Source organism: Physeter macrocephalus, chromosome 2 (assembly GCF_002837175.3).
Source record: "Physeter macrocephalus isolate SW-GA chromosome 2, ASM283717v5, whole genome shotgun sequence".
Lineage (NCBI taxonomy): Eukaryota > Metazoa > Chordata > Mammalia > Artiodactyla > Physeteridae > Physeter > Physeter macrocephalus.
The window spans coordinates 108,350,199-108,377,458 of record NC_041215.1 but is presented as its reverse complement, the minus strand read 5'-3'; the positions used below and the strand labels follow the sequence as shown (position 1 = coordinate 108,377,458).

General features: G+C 36.0%; 1 protein-coding gene across 12 annotated transcripts in view; it reads right to left on the bottom strand.

Moving 5' to 3' along the window:
- PARD3B (par-3 family cell polarity regulator beta) overlaps positions 1-27,260 on the bottom strand; it is a 1,107,844-nt gene that overhangs the window by 815,008 nt on the left and 265,576 nt on the right. The window lies entirely within an intron of this gene.

Here is a 27,260-nt window from a genome sequence, read left to right as displayed (position 1 = left end):
CCTGCCTACTATTCTGTCCTTGCTCTTTCACACACCTAGGCTTCATTTAGCCAACACTAAATTATTGCTCTCAACTCAGCCCATAGGTGACATTTACCCAGAAGACTTCTGACTCCTTAAGATAATTGAATGTGTCCTTTTTTGTGATGCCAAAATCCCCTTTCTATTTAGCTATTATTATGGAGGTTTCACATAGTACCATGACTGACAACTTAACCAACCGCCCAACTTAACACTTAAAATTATGCAACATATGCTGTTCAAATCCGACCTAGCACAGGGTAATACTTGATGAAATTTGTTGAATGACTGGATGCCCATGTTGATAATGGTAAAAATAATAATAATTTTTAAGAAAAAGTGGTTACAAAGAAAATAGGACTCCAAAAATAATGCCAAAGAGCAGAAAGTAGAAACTCTTTCTGGAAAATTCTTGCATATTTTGATAATTAAATAATCCAAAGAATTCTAAGGGATTACTATTTGGTAAGAATTAAGACAAACAATTGATACATACAATATAATAACTTAGGACCTGAAAGAACTTCAACATGTTAACTTCTATTATTAGGACATCAAATCACATTGTGGGTTCCTCTTTATTATTATTAGTGACAGGACTATATCCAATAGTCCCCATTCCATTTCAAAGAAATTTACCTGAGTTACTGAGCCTTTAAAACTTAAATAAGTTAGCACTTAAAATGGAATAATTACAACAACTTTAATAATTAAGAAACAAGATACTCTGGAGCATTCATTTCTGCAGAATTATTGCATGTCTCAAGCACATTAAGACCATGACCAGAGGCACAGTTGCATTAGCCTCTTGGGAAATACACTAATCCCAAGAAATCCACTGCTTAGAGAAGCGTGTTGTGTATAGATTTTTTTTTCAGTATTTAAATATCAACTCTGATAAAATTTGTGCTTACTGTCCATCACGTAACTCCAATTTGTATCTGGAAACAGTATGAATTTTTTTCAATATTAACATATAAATATTGGACAAAAGGCAATACACCATCATCACACGCTTTTTATATTTCACCTTTATGTATTATCATTAGAAGTTGTAATAAGTCTTAACTAGGAACCTTACCTATATACATACATATATGTAATATTCTGTATAATTGCAATTATGAAAATTAAAGAGTACTGCACTCCACTGGAATTTAAAAGCAGAGCAATCACCTAACTGTTGAAGAAAAGAGCCCCCAAAATGGCAAACAGTTTTTGCCAAGCAAAATTTGTTACGAGAACCTAAAAAATAAAACATCTCCTGAATGTGTTAAAGGGCGGCCACTTGTAAAACACTATTCTCATTTTACTTTTTAATACCTTTCCTTATATCGCACTGTGGGAGTCATAATGATTTCATACTCAAACTGCTTCATCAATCAAAACTATCTGTAAAGAAAAAGAGTTCAAATACTTGTTCCATGTGATTTTGTTGATATTGTTATGCTGCCCAGTTGATAATGGGCATTTTTTTTGGAATGTGTCCATTTATTAATAATTATATAGAGCTAAGCTTATCTATTTAACCTGTATAAAATATGTAATGCCAAAGTCAAATACAGTTTGACAGAGAAAATCGTTATCAAGGAATCTTGTTTTAAAGTTAATTTTAGAACAAAAATCTGTAAAACATGGTTTTAAATTCAGAATCCAGCTTGATACGATGCTTACTTACCATGCATGCTGACAAGAAGTTAAATTGTATTCTATTCTAGTTATATTCTTACATTATTCTAATATTCTCCACATATTCTAATTTCCAAAGCCTTGAGGGAAGTCACTTGGATTAGCATAGGGGGGACAGGGGACAACAGTTACTTCTTACCATACTCTTCCAGAGCTTACAAATAGCAAAATCACATGGGCAGGCAAACTTGAAGTATTTCCTGGTCTTGTTCACTAATCTTTATAGATGACTGAGGAGGAAAAGCAGGAAGGGAAGTATATGTTTCACCAAGATGAATAAACGGTAAGTAAAGAAATCCACTGGTATAAACTAGGGTAAGTCACTATGCTTCATTTTCTAATGGTTTAGACAACTGATGTTCCATTTGGGGACTTCACATTACTCAAGTTATTCTGACCTTTAGGAGCATTTTTCCAGCTCTTAGGAGATCTATGAGAAAAACAGGCACATTTAGCAACCAAATGAAGCCTAATTCAACTCTTTAGAAGTGAGGAGACCAACAGTACTTCTGCACTCCTTTCTCTTACTTCACCAGATAGTAACAACATGATTCTTTGAACAGCACTCAGTGCAATTTGCCAGAGTCATAATGATCAAGCTACCAATACAAAGAGAGCATAGACCATGTGTGGAGCACTGTAAGACATCATGCAAAACCATAACAGATCCATTAAGCACAGCCCCTGCCCTAGTTCACAAGGTATGGAAACTCACAAGTGGAGTCATGTATTTCAGCATTTGGTCAGCGGTTGCTTAGATGATGAAGATAAAGAGTAATGCACCAAAATAGGAGTCAGGGACTCTGGGAAAACCTCCCAGCACTGCCTGCCTACTGGAATTAAGCAGATACAATGAGCTTACACACTCATGACACACACTTATTTCAGCAACTTCCTGCTAAGCCAGAATCACCAAATGCAGCAACTTCCTCAGCTTTTTACATGTTTTGATCACATTCACCCCATTAATCATACATGCATGTGCAAACTTTGGCTGATTAAGGTGGTTTATCCAGGTTCACTTCTCAAAAGCTTGCAAGTCCCAGTCACGATAAATAATAAGTCTCAGCTGTACCAGAACAGTTAATTTTCTGCAAAATATCAAAGAGACACAGAAGCTTCGATTACTTCTTTGCTACTGGAAGAATGAATTCAATAATGAGATGGTCTTCCTTCAGAAGAGAAAAAGTATCAAAAAAGGAATACCACTTCCCCAAATCTCACATCAAATAGTGTTTTCAATAAAATTCAACAGAGACAAAATGTAAACTAAACTTCAAAAGCAGCAAATCTGCACACACCAAATACTGGAGTTTTGACAAAGCCAAGCATGCTACTTGTTCAACATGACTGAATACCATTTGAGACCTGGGCTAACACACACCAGCTCAAAAAGAGTATGAATGTGTGGGCATATACATAGACGTGTGTGCACATGTAGTATTATATGTTAACCATTCAATTATTAGTAAGATAAATACTGATTTATTCCATTCTCTATGCACTAATTCTCAATCTCTCCATTGACAGAAATCACCACTATTTCCGGAAACACAAAATGACCATTTATTTATCTTTTATAAAATAATATACTTATTTAACTCCAACTTTTGAGGATTACATATGTCAATCAAAAAAATTAAAGCAAATTTAAAAATAGGTCCTACCCACAGGTAAATATATACTATCAGGGATAGGAAAAATATTGTTTTGTAAAACTTTTTCATTGAGGCTTGTTCCATTCTCATAAATGCCAAGTAAAAAGTATCACTAATCAATCAGATGCTCACGCAGCTCTAATGTGTAGAAATATAGTCCTTTAATGATTCTTTAAACTTGTGTTTTGCAATGATAACATTGTACTAACATTTAAACTTCATGAAAAGGTTCAGAAGTTAGATTACAAAGATGTCAGCACTTCACTATTCCCTAAACGCTCACATGCCTCTCTTATTAGTTAGAATTCAGCACCTCAAACTACACTCATTTAAAGGGTTACAAGAAGGTCAATATTCGGCCGGGTCATATGCTGCAACACAAAGCACACAGACTGAATTTAGAAGTCTTAATTACAAATATATTTACCAAAAGAGTTTCTATTTTTAAAGAATATACATAGAGTAATTTATGAATTAGAAATAATCATAATTCTCAGGAGATTCTGAGTGTCCTCTAAGTCCTACAGAGCATTCACTTTTCTATCTGCTTGAAAAATGACAGCATTCTAATTATTCTGTCAAGGTTAATAGAGCCCAAATTTCACTCCTGAATCTCAGTGGACATCTTTTTCCAACAGCCACTACTTCTCATTTGTGACATTTTTCCTTCCTAAGATTATGTGTTGCAAGAATTTTCAGTGAGTTTAAATACCCATGCAACCTCTACATCAAAGAACTAGAGTGATACGATCTTGAGATAAATGAGAAAACAACTTTAAAGAATCTTAACAAGCACTTTTAAAAGAATGATAAAAATGGACTTTAAAAATTGTTAATAATGAGCTTGAAACTTCAACCTCTAATAAGATGAATGAAACACTACATGAGAGATATAACAAAGACAGATAACATGTTTCAATTAAAAAAATGAAAGTTATAAATCAAGGACAATAAAGAATCCACAGAGGCTAAAATCAAATGAAAGAGGGACCCAGGAAATTAGTAAGCACTAAAGCCTGATTTTATTTTGAGAGTATATGACAAAACTTAGTGACCTTGACATTATTCATTTGCACAGGGTATAGGAGAAGGAAACAACCCCTAGGAAATGTTGAAGGTAAAGAGTTTATAGCAGACATTCATAGTAGATACTCACAAAGAGCTAGGACATAAGAAATCCATACCATCATTACAACAGTGTTGAAAAATGAATTCACCACATGGAAGAGATCAGCAAGTTAAACTTGACTATCTTAACACCGGCAGTCGTTGAAAGGGGAATGGGGGGATCACATCTGAATACATCCATCCTGATTTCCAATAACCAGAAGCTGAGAATTTAAAGTGATTCTGGGTAGTAGTGCTTCCAAATGGCTGGCAGAAAATGATGCACAAATCTTCTCAAATTCCAAAGAATTCTAAAGAACATAGCTTTAAAAAAGGAACAGAAAAAAAAAAAAAAAAAAACATACAAGGCACCATGAATGAGATTCAGACTGCAGAAACAACAAAATCAGGTCTTCAAAGATACTGCGTATTAGAATGTTGAGATTGAGAATGTAAAGTACCTGTGTTTCACGTGTTAAAGAAATAAAAAGCTTTAAAAGCAAAGAATAAGAAAGCAAAAATGATGAAGGTAGTAAAACAAAGGAAAAAATATAGTAACTGAAATTTAAAATAGGATGAATATGTAAAATAGCTTATTAGACACTGTTGAAGGAAAAAAAAACATGAAATGGAAATAAAACTTAAATAAGAATTAGGGCTTCCCTGGTGGTGCAGTGGCTGAGAATCTGCCTGCCAATGCAGGGGACACGGGTTCGAGCCCTGGTCCCACTTGCCACGGAGCAGCTAAGCCCGTGCGCCACAACTACTGAGCCTACGCTCTAGAGCCCGCGAGCCACAACTACTGAGCCCACGCACCACAACTACTGAAGCCCGTAAGCCTAGAGCCTGTGCTCCGCAGCAAAAGAAGCCACCGCAATGAGAAGCCTGCACACCACAACAAAGAGTAGCCCCTGCTCGGTGCAACTAGAGAAAGCCTGTGCGCAGCAGCAAAGACCCAATACAACCAAAAATTTAAAAATAAATAAAATAAATTTTTTAAAAAATAACAAGAATATTAAACAATCCAGATGCAGCCTATAGACACTAAAAGGTGCAATATGTAAGGATATATGATTAAAGCATCATGGAAAGGAGGAGGTAGATGGTCTAACATGTATCTAACCAACGTTTCAGAAAGATAGTTGTGAGGACAAAATCATTTAAAGTGATAATTGCTGTATGTTTTCCAGAATTCCAAGAGTAGAGCTATCAAACTTCCCATCCAAAAAACCTCAAACAGGGTAAATTTTAAAAACAAGACCCATATTTATATACATCACAGTGAAACTTAATAAAGAAAAGAGAACAATTTTAAAACAGTGAGAAGAAAGTAGACCAACTACAAAGAAATTGCAAGTAAACTAACAGCTGATATCTTGGCAGCAACCACAAAAACGAAACCAACAGTGGAATGATTTTTCTTCAGTGTGCTTAAAGTAGTCATCAATTTACAACCCTATACCTCCTGAAATTATTTACTAAAAGTGAAACGAAAGATAGAAAAGTGTATTTACTATTTAAGATGTTATTAATTATGCAAGTGAAATTATCTAGTTTTTTTTCATGATTCTAGACAAGCAAACTGCAGTTTTTATGGGGAATCATATACCATATAATAAACAACACACCTCTGAAGAAAAACAAGATGGGGGACCTGCTGTAGCAATGGCACCTACCCTATAAAATACTGCAACCCTTCCCCCAACCTTGCCCATCTTGATCCTTTGCTTTAATTTTCTTTTCATTCTGCAAGGGGAGAAGAGGATTTATCATCTTTTACCATACTATATAATTTATTTAATATTTATTATTTATGTGCTTGTCTCTGTGTTAGAATGCATGCTCCACTGGACAAGAATCTTTGTTTTGTTCACTGAGTGATTTCTAAGTATCTAGAAATGTGCTTGTCATACAATAGGCACTCAATAAGTCTGTGTTTAATGAATAGCTAAATTTTATAGCTATAGACAAACTGGCCAATGACCCAAACAGAGAGCCCAGAAACAGATCCATGCATTGATCACTGGGGAAAGGGCAGATTTTCATTAAATAGTCCTGGGTTAATTAGTTATCCAAAAGAAAAATAAAATAAAATTAGACCTCTACTTCACATTATATTCAATCGATTATGGGTGAATTAAAGATGTTATTTCATATCTTTAAGACATTGAGATAAGAAAGGATTTCTTGCACAAGCTTTTAAAAAACAATTCATGAAGAAAAAATGACAAATTCAACTATATTAAAATTAAGAAATTTTCTTTATCAAAGGGAAATGTGAACTAAGACGCCTCAAACAGGAAGATGACATTGGCAACACTGACAAAGGATTAATAACCAGGACATAAGAAAAAATGTTTATGAATTGAGAAAATCCTTCCGTACAAAGGAAAAATGTGCACAAGCCATAAATGCATCTCAAAGAAGAAACAGAAATGGCTCAGTGCATGAAAATATCTAACATCACGGAAAATTAGAAGACTATAAAAATGAAACTATTATGAGATATATTTCATACCCACTAGACAGGCAACAATTAAAAAGCTAAACCAATGTTATTACAAGGGAATGGCGCAACGATGACTCTTTTTACACCACAGGCAGTGTATGTTAGAACCACACACTTAGGAGAAGAGTTTGATGAATCAATGAAAGCTCAACAAGCACAGACCCAAAGGCTATGCAATTCCATTACTAGAAAGAACCTAGCATGTGCCAACCTAGAGATGTGGACAACAATCTACATGGTCACACTGTTCATGAGAATGACAGTAGAAAACAACCAGTGTCTATAAGCAGTAAAACAGATGAAGAAATATTTGGATGTAGTCCTACAGTTAAATATTATGAAGCAGATGAGATGAAATCAATGCACTGGATTACATAATTTTTTTTTAAAAAAAGATAGAGTTGGATGGACTAAAAAATATGATTGGTTGATTTATAGTAAATATAAGTATTGTCTGTGAAACTTTAGTTTCAGTTCTCTGTGTGCGTCCATACTGATTCGCAATTAAAATATATTTCCTGTGATGTAAAAAAGCTGACAGTGAATATTATCAATCCTTACCAATTTGGCCAATCTTCAGAAAGCACTTTGTTTTAATTTTCAAGTCCCAGATAAATAATGAAAATGAGCATTTTTTCATGTTTGTCGTTCCTTCTATAAATTTACTTCTTTACTTCTCCTATAAATTTGTTCAAAACCATCATATTTCTTGCCTATTTTTTTCACTTTTTCCATTTTGATTCATAGGGACTTCTTTCATATTCTAGATATCAATCCTTTGTCAATATACTGCAGATACTCTTTACAATCTGTCTCTTGTCTTTTAATTATGTATGGTGCTTCATCACGTACTTGTTTTCCACTTTTATGCAGGCTTGTATGTCAAACCTTTCTACAGGTGAGAAGAATGATAAAATCTTAGTTTTCAAATCAATTACTATCTAAACAAATAATTTGGAGAAAAAAAGTGTTAAAATAATAAACCTCTCTAATGAGTTTGAGGTTGATGTGTACTTGTGAAGGTTACAGTTTTATATGAAATAAAATCAGCTGAAATCAGAATCTATTCACTCCTAATCTATATAAAGGCAAGGGTGTCTATGACAGGTTCTCACAATGGAAAGAAATCAGCCACACTCTTATATTCAACAAAAGAGTAAATCAGAATTGATGGATGTGTGCAATCTTTAGAACCTGTTTTTCACATCTTCTAAGACACAAACTAGTACCATCAAGATTGTAAAAATACATTCTATTGCTATCCCTTACAAACCTAACAATTTTGAGTCTGTGAACAAAATCTGGACAATATTAAAATACAGTTCAAGTCTGTATTTTATGATTTCTACAATAAAGATTATGAAAAATTTGTAAGTACTGTGCAAAATAACAAATTATACCCAAATAAAATTAAGATTTTCCACGTGAAAAAACTGTTCAAGACAGAAAGTTAAATTTTGGATTATCAGAATATACAGCTTTACATAAACTAGTTATTTTCATCTTCATGCTTCCTTTCAATTCTGCAGGAACATCATAGAACATAAATGAGGGGGATACATATACTTTTATGGCCTCTAGTTTACTCCCTTTGAGGGTAACATTAACACCTGTCAGATTATGATCTATTACATTCTCCCAAATTGACTTTCAATTCAACACATGCTTTGATTTTAAACTCTCATAGGTAATCCTTAGCATACATGATGTATTTGCCTATCTTAAGATGTATGCTCTGGGAGAGTTTATATCTCAGAAATCTTGCATCTTCCCCCCCACTCAATAATTTGACCTAAAAATGTGGCCCAGTGGGGAAAAGACTGGGTAAGAGATGTTGGGGTCAGAGGTCAAATAGTAATAAAATCACATATAAAAACATAACCTTGTCATATCCAAAAATATACCCAAAAGGGTAAATCAATAACACAGGTTATTAATAAAGTTTGAAATAAAATGGAATGTATAACATACTTGCTCAAGTTCTTATTTGAAGCCACTACCTCTTTTTTCTTCACAAAAAAATTAACAGGTTGATTTGACCTAACAAGAAGTTTGTTGTTATAATAATACTTTACCATTTCTTCAACAAATACCGACTCCAATCACACACATGGCACCTTGCAGAGCTACGTGCACAATGTAAAAAAAAACCCTAACATGTATCCCCCATCAAGATGCTCACAAGGTATTGCCAGAAGTTTTACATGAATTTCGTATTTTTAATAACACACATGACTAATATGACATATCGGTGAGAACAGATTTCATAAAGCTGAATTTCCACGTACAAATTAAAATATTAAACTGAGCATTTTTAAACTAATATTTTCAATTAAACAACTTTAAATGCTATAATCACAGCTCAGAATGAGTCTCATATTGTTTTCCTACCTGTGACTTTTTAACTTGTGGTAGCACTAAAATGATTTACTACCTTAAATATGGATAAATGAGTAACTTAAAAACAGTAAAATGACTTTTGTACAGAAATATTACATAGTTCCCTGACATCAGTTTGGATAAAAACAAACACAATGAGTGCACGCATTCCAAAGGTAACACTCTTCTTTGGGACAGGCTCATCTGAGATGAGGTGAGATAACTTCTGTATTGTTCTTAGCATAGTTCATGGCCAGCTAGTTGTTTCTCACGGAAGAGTCGTTTCTATATCCTCTCCACACATTTGCTGCTCTTTACTCACATTTGTACCTTTCCGTGACTCATACACACAGTTGCTGTTAAATAATTACTGTTGCTTGCCAGTGAGGGCTATCAGGTAAGAATATAATTTTAGAAACCAGTGGTATAAAAATACAAGCAAACTTGAGAGCTTCTGAATAATGTGAACTAAAAAGAAAAGGAAACAGAGATTCCTTGGAAACAAGCACACAAGTATGTTTTGATCCCCAGAGGTGAGACTTCAGACCCAAACAGACAAAGCTGACATTCAGGTCTAATTGCACCCCTGGCTTCAAACTCTGGGTAAGTTAATTAAGGAAACCGAGGTCTGTTCAGGTGATTTTGTAACGCGGGTAAACACCAGAGCAATTTTCTTCATCAGGAGTCAGGTGTAAACAAAGATTTAAAATGTTTTAAAGTTAAAAATATATATATACATTGTTTCACAATCACTTTTTCCAGCACATCTCTTCCGAAATCCTAACCAGCTATTGTAACAGAAATCATTCTCCCAACCCTAGCGAGTTTTTAAAAGATAAATTTAAATGGAACATCCCTCACAAAGTTGGATGGAAGATTGAATGTCAAGATCTAGCATAGGATTTAGTAATTAATAAAGGGCAGTTCTGTTAGTTATCCATCCAGTGCGAAGCTGACTGCCAAGCTTTTGGCCAAGGCTTGCCTCATTTTTTTTTCCTCTAAGCTTCACTAGGGCAGAGATTCTCAAAGTGTGGGCCCAAGACTGGGAACAAGAGCATCACCTGGGAACTTGTTAGAAATGTAAATTCTCCAGCCCCAGTTCAAACCCGCTGAATCAGGAACTCTGCAGATGGACCCCAGAAACGTAAGGCTCCCTGGGGATTCTGATGCACCTTTCAGTTTGAGAGCCACGCCGTCTTGGATATGAAGCTCAGGAATACATAGCCAAGTCCAGTAAAACGACCTACTTTCCCTTATTCTAGTACAACATTTCCTAATGACTCAGCTTCTCTTCAAGGAATTCAACAATTTTGAGGAGTGAAGGTAGCAGCTGTTAGTGAATCAGCTCTGGAGAAATTAGGAAAGCAATGCATAGTGCAGGCCTGCCCTACAGAGCCATTTCCTTCATCAGGAGTCAGGTTTAAGCAAAGATTTAAAATATTTTAAAGTATAAAAAAACTATGCTGTTTCAAAATCATTTTTTTCTGGCACATTAGCTCAGAACTCCTAACCAGCTAACTAAATCCTAACAGAAAATATTCTCCCTACTCTAGGGAGTTTCAAAAAGATAAATTTAAATGGGAAAACCTCTCTAATTTTTCAGGTGCATTTAAAAAATGTGGAATTATTAGATTCTTCCCCTCCATTCTTTAGGAACGGGTTTTATTCTTTTCTGACACTGATCCCTCATCGTTTATAGCCACTCTTCGTAACAGATGTCAATATACCACTTCTTTCTTTTTTAAGGCTCTTATTTAATCCTCCTCATTTGAGAGGACACCATTCTTCAAAGAAAATGAAAGCCTCCAAGACCACCTTAATTCTGCAGCATATAAATCATGCATAATCATTATTCTCCCTCCCACTAGCCCCCATACATCCAAGGCTGGTGTCAACATATCTAATATTTTGTAGCCACCTGGGAATTTTATATTACCTCATTTTAGATGCTAGACAGATTAGAGAAGGGCTTGAAAGACTATCCCTTCAAAAAATAACTACTGTTGTGTACACACACACACACACACACACTCAACTCAGTACTCTGCTATAGGATCAATCCTGAGAAAAGAAACCTAATAGGAAAATTTTAAATTTTCAGATAATTTTTAGTCTAACTGGAAATTACTCAGATATTTGATTTTCCATGAGGCAGCTGAACCCTCTAGAATATTACCAACCCGTACTGTGTTACTCATTTAAACTAAATTCTAAAATGTTCTCATTTCCTACAATGTTAAAAGCTCTCATTATTTTATATTTAATTTTTTAATTGTATTAACACCAAAAAACTCTCTTTTGCAAAAATGTGCTTATTGCTGTGATACAATGTTGACAATTTGTATTTTTTACAATGACCTATTTAAAGGACACAAATAGATATAGGTATAACTGAGGAAACTGCCATATTCCCAATAAAAATGGGAGAGAGAACATTGTTTTCACTTGAAACACATAAAAGTAAACCACAGGAAATTTGCTCTCATTATAAAACAAAACAAGGCCAATATTCCAGTTACCATATAAAAATCTATATACTGTATTTAAAGATCTGCATCTTCAGAAACAAAATCATTTAAATAGCAACATACTCCAGTCATGGCATTAACCTGAGCAGCCTCTAACACTTATAAGACATTATTCTAGAATTATACTTGTATTTTTTGCTCAACAAGAGACACTCGTGACATTTTTCAGATTGACAAATAAGCAAAATTGAAAAGAAAAGAAAGGTGTACTTTCAGAACAGCTGGAGTTTTTAGCCTTGCCCTCATATGTACACTCTCTGTTTTCTAATCCCCAGTAATTTGGGATTAGCATCATTTCCCTCAATGTGGGCAGACACCTTCTACTGGGATCCCTCCTCAAGGATACCTTTGAGGCTCTAATTTTCCATTCTGTTCTGTTTGGAAGCTTTCAAGTACTGTCATCCTCCCCACCAGATGCATCCCATCACGTAAGGTGGAAGGAACCCTACGTGGCAGAAATGAAAAAAAGGAAATAGTAGAAAACTGCAGCTTTAAGAAAACAGCTGCAGAGCAAGCTACCTTGAGAGCTGTCCTCATCAATGTCCTGGGTCATGAGCAAAGTGTGACTGATTCAGAAACATCCACTATTTGGAAAAAATACTACAGGATTAAGTTCTAGTAGCTACCATTGCGGTTAGATGGGACAAACATTCATTTTCTCCATTGTTTTCCTATTGTACTCAATGTTGCCCAGATTATTTCAACTCTGTTCAGAGTTGAAAGCTATTTTCTAAGAACTACAGAAAAAAAAAAAAAAAGGCAAATTCAACTATTTTTATTTGCTTTTTCAAAACCCATTTTAATAAACTGACACTGAAATGGGTAATTTGGGGAGGGCAACAAGTCAAGGCTTTGGCTGGCTTATGCTAGAGCTAGCTCAATCTCAACCTGAGCGATGGGACTCAGTGGTTTAGCTACTCCAGGTATCCTAGCAACTGTAAGATACAAGATGACAGCCTTTAGTAGACCACATACTTATAAGTTTTCAGCAATAAATAAAATTTTTTTCTGAACATAAAGATTTTTCAATAGCATTGCATTCTAGAATTTACATTAGCTAAAAGGAAAATGAAAGCTATCTCTGGGTTCCATGGTGATCAGGTGGAAAGTGTTGTTCTTCAAAGCATAATGCTGACAAAATGACATTCAAAGTTTTGATTTTATAAAAATTTTATCAGGCATGGTTTCATGTTTAGAAACTCTTACACAGCTAAGTTTTCATGGTGGCTTAGGAGACAGTATGCTTTACAGAAGAATGTGAATTATTTATCTCCATCTTTATGGGGACTTCATTTTTTTTAAAGTAGACACTGAAAAAGCATACTTTTGTGAAGAGTTTTTTAAAATACTGATTTTGGTTACTGCACATGGTATAAATCTGAAGGAATAAAAACCTCTGAAATTAAAAATCAAAGTTTGATGCATATAACACTAAGAGCCTTAGAACATTTGGACATTAATTCATTATGCACGTTAAGTTTCATCCAAAGAAAACGATGATCAAAAGCAGTATTCAAGGTGAAAACTACTAAAGATACCCATACTTTAAAAAACATTAAACAACAGGAAAAAAATTTTTCTGTACAACTTCTAAAATCACACACGAAGGGGATTAGTTTGTACTGGTACCACAAAGACGAAATGTGCCAATGGCAATTATGGGAAACATGCCATTAAGTATTAATTTTGTAGGAAAAGACTGAAAGTTCAGCACAGAGACATTTTACATTTTCTATGCTATGTTTTATGAATAAAAATGGCTTTATAGTGAATTTTTTCCTACAGAATTGTGAAGGTCTTTAAATTATTTCTCCAGAGCCATCACAGATAACCTGATTTTGGAAATGCTTCTACATCTTTAAAACTTTCTTGACCCTTAAATTTATGAGCCTTAAATTTTTATTCAACTATATTTTTATCTGTGATTTAAGTACTACTACTGAGTAACTTAACAGAAGCCGCTATTTTAATTATGTTAATAATATTAAATTGTATTAACTGTGTAATTGTGTAAGTCCTAATGTTCTGATGGAGAAAAGGAAGTCCATCTCTTATCCTTTAACTCTCTGAATGCATTTGCGTGGGGGTAGGAGAAAGGGAGCTACTTAGCCACAGTGGGAAGGGTTGCCTCTTTTAAGAAAAATATGTATTTTGTAAGTGGCGCTAAAATATTTATTGTTAAATGAGACAGGTCTCTTTACACATTGAAACCACCAGAAACCCAACATTGCAGACAATGAGAACTTTCAAGTTTTCAACTTATCCTGAACAAAACAAGTTGTTCCTTATGGAGAACTTGACTGCCAGTTCTTAAGATGATCGTTCTTCCTTTGATTATACTAAGTTTATTTTCCTCCCTTTCTTCTTAACCTTGAATGTGAGAATACTGAGTTGCCTTAAAAATATAAATAATAGTAAAGAGGCACCAGAGAAATGAAGAGAGGGAAAGATAGAGGATTGCCAGTGTGTGGAGGAGAGAAAGATTAAAACAAATCTCTCTCCCTAAAAGAGCACACGGAGAAATAAGGATTGGGGTAGCACCGTCACATCAGATTCAAGTAGGGAGTGCATGCGAGAAGTCACCACAAAGGCTTGAGATAAAACATTTCTAAAAGCAAAATGGACAAAAGGAGAGTTAATCAACGGGAAGTTTGAGTTTGCTGAGTTACACATCCAACAGCTAGGAGTTTTCTTAAAACTAGCCTCCTGGAAATATGAGAATACTTTTTAACTATTTCAATAAAATATCTGCTATCATAGAAAAAGTACAATTGACACGATGATACATTATGTGCCTTATTATCACAGCTGACATTCCCATGGAAAGTTCTGCAGCTATAAGAGCATAGATTTGGTGCACTGTAAAGCAGTAAAATTGCAAGAAGTCACCACTATTATAACACCCCAAAGCACCCAGTTCACCAAAGTGTAATAACTCAAACAAGGCCGGACTTACAAAGTTATAACAACTCCTTCCTTACAATTAAAGACTAAGTGGAGCCTAGCAGAAAAAAAGTAACTCCACATCTGGCAAAAATTAACTCCAAAATCAACATTTTGTTTTCTATGGAGCACCTAATGATAAGTACCATATAACTTTACGGTTCAAACATCTTCCCTTAAATTAGGATCTACAAATAACTACCAGAGAGGATACTCTAGAACCATCTCACACAGATTCTTCTCAGTAGGCTGGGTCTTGAAACTTAGTTCTTTGCCAGTGATGTTCTGTCTGCACAGTGTGCCCTTCCCCCTGCCTCTTTGGGGATAAATTCCTATTTGACTCAAAATCTGGTTCAACTACAACCTTCTATGAAAAGCCTCCTCTTACTTAGCGCTAAGTTAGTTCGTAGGATCTTATTGTCTTCATAGCCCTTTGTCTATCACTCTTCAATCGCACTTACTCTTACTTTATTTACCTGCCTCTTACACTACAAGCTCCTGGACGATGTTATCATGGTCATCTTGGTAGCCCCAATAAGATGGAGCACAGCACTCAAGAGAGTTTGGTTGAATAAACCAAACTAGAAGTGGGGTGTTGGGTGTTAGCCTTAGAAAAGTTAAAAGGACAAATGGTGGTCTTCTAATATGTGATGGGTTATCTCAAGAAAAAAGAAATAGTCTTATTCACTAGTATTCTAGGTAGCAAAAATTAAAAGGAAGCAGAGATCAGATGAAAGTATCTAAATGAGCAGAGCAGCCCAACTAGGGGACGGTCTTTCCACACACAGAGCAGTGAGCCTGTCACTGGAGGGAAGAGAGCAGGGCCCCTTCACAAACTTACTGGGAACCAAATTCATCAACTTACAAAGCTAAATGTTATATGAACAAGTAAAGCTCCCTTTTGGAAATACTAAATGCATATATATACATCTATATACACATATATATATACACACATATATATCAAAAGAAAATCCAAACAATTAAAATTATTGGACCCTTTACGTCAATGAAACCAAATTTAGTTATTAAAAAGTGTTAAAAGAAACAGACCAACCTCTAACATGTTTCTAGATTTTAAAAAGTTGGGGCATCTTATAAAAGTACATTTTTAAATCTTTGTTTACTATCTTACAAATATATAAAAGGAAAAGCTTACATTCTTATACAGTCTTACTATTTATGAAAATTTACTGGATAACTTCATTGTTATTACTAGAATGTATGTTACATTATAGTAATTCATGTGAAAGTATGCCACCTCAGGGGGTCCAATCATACACCACTGGACGTTAATTCAACACCTTATGCTATTGAGGATGAAACATCTAACTGGGCACCGAAAGTGTGATTTAAAAGCAGGGAGGGATGCTGTTGCTGTAGAAGCCTTTCATTTCAAAGGGAAAATTTACTTCTTTACATATTTAGTTTTATATAGTGTGTAAAAATGTACTTTTATAACATTCTTGTGATCAACAAAGTATATGACCATTGTAGAAAATCTCTGAAGTGAAAACCATAGGAAAAATATCCATAATCACATATCCCAGAAATAACTGGAGTTAGCATTGTATTTTCTTCACATGTGTCTGCACACAAACACACACACACTCTCTTCACACATACACCCTTACACACATACCATATTTTTGCTCTGATGTAATTTAAAGGTATTTTAGAAATACATATATTATCATCATTCCATCTATTATATATGGTTCTTAAGTTACATGTAAAATAGAATTTATATCTATTTCTGATTAACATGCTTCATAATTTCAGAGACACAAAATTCTACTTTTTGAGATGCAAAATAACCTGATTTTAGAAATAAAATACCATCCACTCTATTTCCCTTGATAAATGCCATAGCATCTATATACTTACTTACCCATACAAACCCAAGACTGCCTTTAATTTGTCAATAGAAGAAAACCATAAAAAACTGTACATGAAGCTAAAAGCTTCATTCATGTTAAAAGCTAACAGCAGAATACATTAAGAAACACAGGTATTTATTTTACCTCATTCTCAGATATTTTTTGATAATTATTAAAATACATTTTTAAATTAGTGAGTGGGTAAAAGGAGTATTTTATTCCAAAATTGAATAATAAATCTCCCTTTTCCAATCATCATACTGTTTTCCCCACACAAGTGTGTTGAAAGGGAAAGAAGAGGGAATGAAGGGGCAAAAATATGCTGTTTCATACATGCATTATGCCACTTTCTGTATCAAAGTACATTTGTGGGTATGCATATCACCCTTAATAGGAGTGTAAGTTTGTCTGGAGCAGAGGACAGGATAGGGTGAAGCTCCCTCATTTGCACAAAGTGCGTTACTTAAAGACAAATATATACCCAACTCCAAAGAGCTTATTTTAGTACTGCATACCATTCTCCAAGAGCTTTCCTGTGATTGCCTTATTTGACACATACAAGAATCCTACAGGATACCATTTCATAAATAAAATCACCCTTGGAGAGGTGAAGTGACTTGTCCCAGGTCTAATGTATAAGGTAAGTGGTGACGCCAGGACTTAAATCCAGGTGTTCTAGCTCTAAACTTAGTGCTTTTTCAACCATATCACACTTCTGCAATCAACAGGGTACTCAGAATCAGGACTAAAAACAATTACTCATCAATTCATGAAATGCAGGTGTCTTTTTCAGCCCACACTGACACAGTAAAAGTGATTTGATCACTTTTGGTTTAATAAACACTCTTGCTGCTGAACCATGGGAGGAGGACTGGGGTGGAAGAAATTTCCTCTCTTTGCATTTTAAGCTTTTGCTCTTATTTTGCTTTTCCCAGTTCCAGTTTATTAATTCTCAAAATGCCTCTCCATTGTGGAAATGTATTTCTCTTAATGAACTGTTTTGATCACATAATGAGGATAATAACTAATAAATATATACATCCTACTCAAAATTTTTGAAGATTTCTTCATATTTCTTCTCATACTTTAGTAATGGCCAGATAGATGTAATATTCCCTTCACTTAAATATATTTTGTCCAGGACCATTGTAACATAACTCCTTTACAGGATTCAAACCTGTCTCATCAGCAGATATTTGCCTGATTATTTAAAGTTTAGAAATTATTTCTATTTCCAATTATTATTTTAATCTTACACTTAACACTCCCTCTCTCCATCCAAACACCAGTAAAAACCAGTAAACCTCTGTGCTGGGCACTGGCTATACAGCACAAAACTGGTGTATTTGCTTGTGAAGACAATAGACCAGTTGAGGACACAGGTAAAGCAAATGCAAATAAATAGGTAAAGAGTAAGAGCTACTATGAAGGAAAATAATAAGTTATGAGTCCAGATATCCTTGATTCCGTTTGAAAGATCAAGAAAGGCAGAAGTCTTTACTGAGGAGATAATACTTCATATGAGAACAGAAAGGATGTCATCACCACGTGAAGAGCCGGGATGGGGCTGAAGTAGGTGGAACATTCCTGATGTGGGAGTTTGTTAGGCTGGAAGAAGGGAAAGGCAACTTCTGGGGTTGGGGCAGGGGAGCAGGGGAAGAGCGGTGGCAATGAATTTGGAGAGAGAGCAGGGCCAGGGGCCCTCAGAGCTGTGGGCCACGTTAAAGGCCTTGGATTTTACTCCAGGTAAATGTAAGACATTGAAAGGGTTTAAGCACAGAGAGTACATGAGCAATGTACAGCTTTGGTTAAATTAACCCAATGCCAATACTGGTCCAGGAAACAGAATCTTTATGAAGAGCTCTAGCTCTGCTGTTAAAGCAGCCAAGTAACATGGTGTTGCTGTGTAATGTCTTTAGGCCTTTCCCTCAACTGTGGGAGAAAAAGGGAGGGATAACTCTAATCCTCCCAAGCTATTAACATTCAAAGATGCCAGTGAATGTCAAGTGCTTTTTTAAAGCTGACATAAAACATTGTATTAGGGCTTCCCTGGTGGCACAGTGGTTGAGAGGCTGCCTGCTGATGCAGGGGGACACGGGTTCGTGCCCCGGTCCGGGAAGATCCCACATGCCTCGGAGAGCCTGGGCCCGTGAGCCATGGCCAATGAGCCTGCGCGTCCAAAGCCTGTGCTCCACAACAGGAGAGGCCGCAACAGTGAGAGGCCCGCGTACCGTAAAAAAACAAAAAAACAAAAAAAAAACAAACATTGTATTAGCTTCAGGTGTACAACATAATGATTTGATATTTGTATACACTGCAAAATGATCACTACAATAAATCTAGTTAGCATCTGTCACCATACAAAGGTACAATCTTTTTTCCTGTGATGAGAACTTTTAACTCTCTTAGCAACTTTCAAATATGCAATACAACAGCACAGACTCTAATCACCATGCTGTACATTACATCCCCATGACTTATTTTATACCTCGAAGTTCATTATTATTGACCCTCTTCACCCATTTCACCCAGCCCCCGCAAACCCCCTCCACACTCTGGCAACCACCAATCTGTTCTCTGTATCTATTAGTTTTGCTTTGTTTTGTTTGTTCTTTTTTTTTTTTTAGATTCCACATTTAAGTGAGATCTTACTTATCTGACTTAATCTGACTTATTTCACTTAGCATAATGCCCTCAAGGTCCATCCATGTTGTCACAAATGGCAATATTTTCATTCCTTTTTTTTTTTAACAGCTGAGTAGTATTCTATTGCATGTATGTATAAGTGTGTGTGTGTGTATATATATATCCACATCTTCTTTATCCATTCATCCATTGATGGGTACTTAGATTGTCTCCATCTCTTGGCTGTAGTAAATAATGCTGCAGGGCTTCCCTGGTGGCGCAGTGGTTGAGAATCCGCCTGCCGATGCAGGGGACACGGGTTCGTGACCCGGTCCGGGAGGATCCCACATGCCGCGGAGCGGCTGGGCCCGTGGGCCATGGCCGCTGAGCCTGCGCGTCTGGAGCCTGTGCTCCACAACGGGAGAGGCCACAACAGTGAGAGGCCCGCGTACCACAAAAAAAAATTAATAAATAAATAATGCTGCAAAGAACATAAGAGTGCATATATCTTTTCAAATTAGTGTTTGTTTTCTTCAGATAAATACCCATAAGTGGAATTTCTGTCTCATATGATAGTTCCATTTCTTAATTTTTTGAAGACCCTCCATACTGTTTTCCATAGTGGCTACATGAATTTATATTCCCATTACCAGTGCACAAGGGTTACCTCTTCTCCACATCCTCACCAATACTTGTTACTTCTTGTCTTTTCAATAATTAATAATAATTCAATAATTAACAATAATAATTTAATAGATGTGAGGTGATATCTCATTGTAGTTTGATTTGTATGTCCCTGATGATTAGTGATGTTGACCAGCTTTTCGTGTACCTGTTGGCCATGTATATGTTTCCTTTGGAAAAATGTCTATTCAGATCCTCTGCCTATTTTTCAGTTGGATTATCCTTTGTTATTGAGTTGTACAAGTTTTTTATATATTTTGGATATTATCTCCTTATCTCATATATGATTTGCAAATATCTTCTCCCATTCATTCAAATCATTGATGCTTTCCTTTACTGTGCAGAGGCTTTTTAGTTTGACGTAGTCCCACTTGTTTATTTTTGCTGCTTTTGTTGACCTTGCCTCAAGTGTTTTTAATGCTGAATACTTGGAATCTTTAAGATTTATCTATAACATGGTGTCCATTTAAGTAACTATAAAATTCCTCATGATCAAACCATAATAGGGCATGCAATTTGCATTCACCATTTTTCATGATAAATGAAAGCATTGTTAGGTAACAAGCTACAGTTTGAGGGTATTTTCAATGCTATAAATCTTCTGTAAGTTTAACTGTCTGCTTAGAACAATGCTTTTTCTTTTACTACAGTAATAATGCTAACTTACATCTGTACAGCTCCTTAGCTTCTGTATAGCATATTAGTTCTTTAGTGATAGGGACCAGGGACCAAGTGTTTATTGTCCACTTTCTCTTGACAGTGCCCAGCTTACTCTGATATATAAGCCAGAGCTGTTTATTGAAAGACAACTATTAAATTGGGAGATTGGGAATGACATATACACACTACTATATTTAAAATAGATAACCAACAAGGACCTACTGTATAGCACAGGGAACTCTACTCAATACTCTGTAATGACGACTATGGGAAAAGAATCTAAAAAAGAGTGGATATATGTATATGTATAACTGACTCACTTTGCTGTACAGCAGAAACTAATACAACATTGTAAATCAACTACACTCCAATAAAAATTAATTTAAAATAAAAAAGGAAATTCTGACACATGCTACAAGATGGATGAAACTTGCAGACATTATGCCAAGAGAAGTAAGCCAGTCACAAAAGAGCAAATACCGTATAACTCCACTTATATGAGGTACTTAGAATAGGCAATTTCATAGAGACAGAAAGTAGAGTGGTGGCTGCCAGGGCCAGGAGGAGAGGGGATGGGGAGTTATTGTTTAATGGGTATAATGTTTCAGTTTGGAAAGATGAGAAGTGTTCTGGAGATGAATGGTCATGATGGCTGCACAACAATGTGACTGTACTTAATGCCACTGACACATTTACTTAATAAATAGTTAAAATGGTATAAATTTTATTGTGTATTATTTCGCAATAAAAACAGTTGCTCTCATAAAAAAAGACAACTAGTAACTATTAGTTGGAGATGTTATTAAAAAGGAAATGCACGGGCTTCCCTGGTGGCACAGTGGTTGCGCGTCCGCCTGCCGATGCAGGGGAACCGGGTTCGCGCCCTGGTCTGGGAGGATTCCACGTGCCGCGGAGCGGCTGGGCCCGTGAGCCATGGCCGCTGAGCCTGCGCGTCCGGAGCCTGTGCTCCGCAACGGGAGAGGCCGCAACAGAGGGAGGCCCGCATACCACAAAAAAAAAAAAAAAAAAAAGGAAATGCACTACATTAAAAAAAAAAAACTCTTCTAGAATATAGTTCTGCTTGTGTCACAGCCATGTCTTAGACCTTGAGTAGTTCCTCACTGCTCAAGCCTGGGGCACTCTCCACAACCTAGAATCCACTTATTCTCACAGATAACTCTCATCTCATCTCCCTCACCAGTCTTATCTCTACTGTCCCTCCCCACACACAGTTGTTCCCAAGTATGGCATGAAAGCTTTTGTTCTAGCTGTTCTTTAAGTGTGGCATGTCCACCCTTCCCTATGAAATTCAACTTTCAACATGAATACAGTATACACTGGCAAGGTGAGTGCCATGAGATGATTCAATACTCCCTCACTTTCTGTATTAGAATGGCTATTTCATTCTTGCCCATTCAGCATACCAAAAAAAAAAAAAAAAAAAAAAAGGAAATGCACTACATTAAAAAAAAAAAACTCTTCTAGAATATAGTTCTGCTTGTGTCACAGCCATGTCTTAGACCTTGAGTAGTTCCTCACTGCTCAAGCCTGGGGCACTCTCCACAACCTAGAATCCACTTATTCTCACAGATAACTCTCATCTCATCTCCCTCACCAGTCTTATCTCTACTGTCCCTCCCCACACACAGTTGTTCCCAAGTATGGCATGAAAGCTTTTGTTCTAGCTGTTCTTTAAGTGTGGCATGTCCACCCTTCCCTATGAAATTCAACTTTCAACATGAATACAGTATACACTGGCAAGGTGAGTGCCATGAGATGATTCAATACTCCCTCACTTTCTGTATTAGAATGGCTATTTCATTCTTGCCCATTCAGAAAAATCAACTACCATGAATTGATTCTAAATATCAAAGAAAGCATGGACGCTGAAACCTCCCGTAAGGATACTTTAAAAAATCACCCAGATAATCCAGAATAGAATTACTAATTTTTAAGATCATTAAAATTATAATGGGACACTCTACTTGCAGCTCTCCAAGTAGCATCTACATATACTCAGGAGTCCATGGAACCAGTGACAAATCCTATTCAATACAATTTATTTATATTGTAGGAAAAAACTCTGAAAGCTTCTTTCACAAAATCCATACATCCCTGTTGATTGGAATAGTCCATCTCAAATAGGAAGGTCCTACTGGTACAAAGTAGAGACTACCAAATGAGTGACTACAATGAGAAGGCTTTTGTCTGAAAGGCAATTCATCCTTTAGCTGCCAAATACATACAAAAATAAGCCAAGTAAAATCAGCAGATTTGGTTTAGGACCAGAGGAAATTCTGTTTGCCTCTAACGGTAATCAAACTCTGTTCTTACATATCTTTGGTACGTCACAATTTTTCTACTTTTTCTCTATTCTAGATGGGATTTTAATACCTCTGCTACGTAATACTTAAAGGAGAACAGGTTCATTTCTGAACACAAGTTATAAAAACAATAAAATAGCTTTATAGTACCTTCTAATTAAGACATGTAGATTGAGTTTGTGCAAGTTTTTATATAAATGTGACATTTAAGAATGCTGTCCTCATTTTTAGATGCAGTAATAAGAAGTTGTACTTACTTTCCAATTACTTGTAATGGCCACCCAGGTTACCCCTCAAATGCTTTTGATCTCAGCAACGCAGCTCAAAGAGTAAAATTACATTTCACTTTGAAGTGCAGCTTCCTACTCCTAATTTAACTATTCACGGCAAAGTTCAAGTAAAGTTTTTAAATTACAGAGCATCTAAGAAAACGAAGCTATTGGGCTAAATTTAGGAAATGAAGGAGAGTCTAGACAACAAAATTTGGTTACCTGGATGGCTAAAGCCTATTATTTATTCAATTAATAACAAAACGGGAAATATAAGCATTCAATGTACTCATTTAGAGAACAAAAGTAGTTACCATTTTAAAAGTGTAATAGGTAAATCCCAGCAAAGAGAGCTAGAATTCTTTATTCTAACCTCCATTTACTCAGCAAATCCAAACTAGGAAATATATTTCACAAATAAAACAGAGACCTAATGGCAGAGCAGCTGTCCCAGGGAAATGCTCTCTCCTCCCTTCTCTCTAGCTACAGAGAAGAGAGGGCATCCATGGTTTCCTGTGCCCTGGAGACTGAGACAGGAAGTCATTCTCAACTGGACAACAGCCATCATGGGAACAGTAGCCTCATTTATCACTTCAAAGACACAGCGGTGGGGAAATTAACCCCTCCCTTTGAAGAAAATAAACTTGGTCTACATGGTCTTGAAATGTTCATTAGTCTAAATCCTCAGGTAACAATTGCAGAGTTCGAATCCTAGTTTTTTAAAATAGTTTCTTAAAAAATTCATATGTTAGATAATTTTAGGGCACTTTCAGCATCAGCCCTATTAAAAAGGCAGTATTTAAACAACTCTAACAAGCCAGTGCTGAAAGCTGCTGCTCTTCTTCAGACTGAATCTAGAAGGGCTTTTGGAGGGAGACCCAGAAAATCCAGATTATCCTCCGATCCTTCTCACATTTCATTTATTCACTAACACCTTACTATCATGTTCACTGAGTTTCAGGAAAGGAAAATGTTAATGGAACAATAGTGCAAGTTCCTATCCCCTCAAGACCCACCCCCACCAAAACAAACAAACAAACAAACAAACAAACTTAGCAGAGAGACGAAGCACCAGATTTCAGTTCTGAAGACCCAAACTGGAATCCCAGTCACACCCATAATTTGAAAAAAGCTGATCCATGTGGCTGGACCTCAGTCTCATCTTAAAATTGAGATCATACTACTTAACTTTACAAAAGGATGAAATAGGAATATAAAGTTCCTAGCACATGATAGCCATCCAATAAATGCTGGTTGACTATGAACTTGTAGAAAATACCATTGACCCTTGAACAACATGGGTTTGAACTGTGTGGGTCCACTTACACGTGGATATTTTTCAACAGTAAACTCTACAGTACTACATTAGTTGTGTCCATGGATGCTGAGGAGCTGTGGATACAGAGGACTGACTATAAGTTATAGCAGGATTAACCCCACACTGTTCAAGGCTCAGACGTATTTAATAATAGGCAATTTTCTGTTCTTAACATTCCTTACCTTGCGGCCATAATATATAACCCATATCTCATTACCTGTCCTGATTCATTAATAAATGTCTCTAACAAAAGGAAGTACGTGTTGACAGTTTCGGGACAAGATCAGTCAGGATTTTATCTCCTAGCTGACAGCCAAACTTCAGTGTAAGAGTTACATGATTCAGTGCATTATACTATCAGTAAGACCTGAGAAGGAAAGGCAGCCATGTCTTGGAGAAGTCAGGGAAGGATTTATGCAAAAGAAGGAAAGTCACAGGCCCTCCTAACAAAAGGCTGAAACAGATGTTCTGTGTGGAAGCCAACTTGTGGGTCTAGATTTTGAAGCTTTATATTCCATGATAAAAATTTTTAACTTGACCCTGCAGGCAACAGAGAACCAACAGCATCGGGGCAAATGAGTAGCTAATGCTAGCCTCAGAGTTGACTGGATCATAATGTGCTGAAGATATTGAACAGAAGGAGGAAGGAATGTCAAAGACTAATATTTATGAATTGGAATTAAAGAATAATAAAAAGAAATCAGGAGGTAAAGATATTTTTGGAGACGAAGCAGAGAAGTGATATTTCTAAATGGAAACATCTTGGCTAGCCAGAGGCACAGAAGAGGCACTTAAGTGAAAGGAGATGCTGGCATGACTCTAATCAGGAGAGACAAAAGTGACGTTTCGAGACACAAACAATTCCCTGGATTACAGTATAAAAAATGGCTCTCAGCTCTAGCTGTGCATCAGAATCACTTATGGAGCTTTTAAAATGTGTCCCTGCTTGGGGCCTCATCTCAGAGGCTCTGATTATAGCCAGGGTTGAGAATCACCAGAGCAGAGAAAGAACTGAGGGCAAAAACTGAGCCTCAGGGAACTCCCAAGGCAAAGGTCAGAAAAGGAGATTGAAAAGGAAGCAAATTTTACAGAAGTAGAAGGAAAGCCAGGAAAATATGGCAGAATCCAAGGGAAGAGGAAATTTCCAGAAAGAAGAGGTGGCAAAAACAGTAGCAACTGCTGTATAAGAGGTCAACAGTGGTGTATCTAAAGCAATGCCTGGCTCCTGGGAGGCACTCAGTAGATATGTAGTGAATGAATGAGTGCTGAGAAAATGGTCTCCTCCCTCTGGGGTTCAGACGCTCTTACAGCTTAGGAATTCTACACTGGACCAACAACATTATGGGGCAGACGGTCTTCACGGGGTTGAACTGGATTGAATAACTAAACTTGGGGTTTCAACTTCCCACTTCCTAGACTCTATCTTGAACATAATCAAAAACTGGCCTTCAGGCAAAGAGAAAAATGTAACAGCTTTCAAAGCAGAAAAAAGATTCAATCATTCATTCATTCATTCAGCCTACCAGCCAGCCAGTCAGATATTTATATACATCCATTCTTCAACAGCCATTTACTCCAGGGAATGAAGATAGCACTTCAAAACTTAATCTTCAAGCCACATGATTTGCATTAATTTGCATATAATTTTAATCTATTTCAAAACTGTAGCAAAGCCCATTTAACATGCATTTTTTTGAATTACTTGGAATTCCTTTTGACAGATTTTCAAGCAAAAGCATATTTTTATTGTGATCAGATTATTTCTTGCCTAATATCTACCACTGTTCTTCCACATGTCTCAACTTCACTAGAATTTAGTTTTGTTATCCTAAAAATGTCAGACTAATGGGTACTTTTAAAATTATCACATTAATGTTCTCAATGCAAATTTTAGCTTTGAAGTCATTCATTAACAAAAGAGAAGGCCAGATCTCTTTAACTAAGCATGAACTATCTTCCTGCTTCTATTAACTATCACTGCCATTTCTACAAAAGTTTTAAAGGAAACCGATTAAATTAATATTTCCATGAAATACATGAATAGATCCTTACCTCTGTCATTGCTTTTTTCTCCATTACAAAAAGTTCCCTAAGTATTGTAATTTCACACATTTCTATCACTATACTGATTTGCAAAAGCCTGTAAACCTGTAAATGGGCATGATGTTGCCAATGCTGGATTGCTAACATTACTTCCATAACACAGTATTTCAACAACTGTGACTATGGATCATTGCTTAGTTCAGATTTTACACAAGTAATGAGAATTAATTTTTTCCATTTTTTTTTTTTTTTAACATGAGATCAATCACTAGAAAACTCAGTGAGCCTCACATTATAAGACAACAACTGAAAGGTATGGGAATAGAACTTTCAAGAAAAGGCAAAATGAAAGACATCTTAATTTTTATATCAACACATTTTCTCACATTATATGTGGAAACGGGTTGAGGAATAAAGAAAAATCTTTATTCCAAGGGAAAGACAATGCTATGTATCAATATTTTAACATTTGTTTAAAAATAGCACAGCCATAACAGGTAACCCTTTAAGTAAATTAGGTAGTCCCTAGGTATGTAAAAATAAGACGTCAATTTTTGCCCTTAGGAGCTCACTGGCCAATGAATGGAATGGAATTACTCCAATTTCATAGCTTATAACCTCTA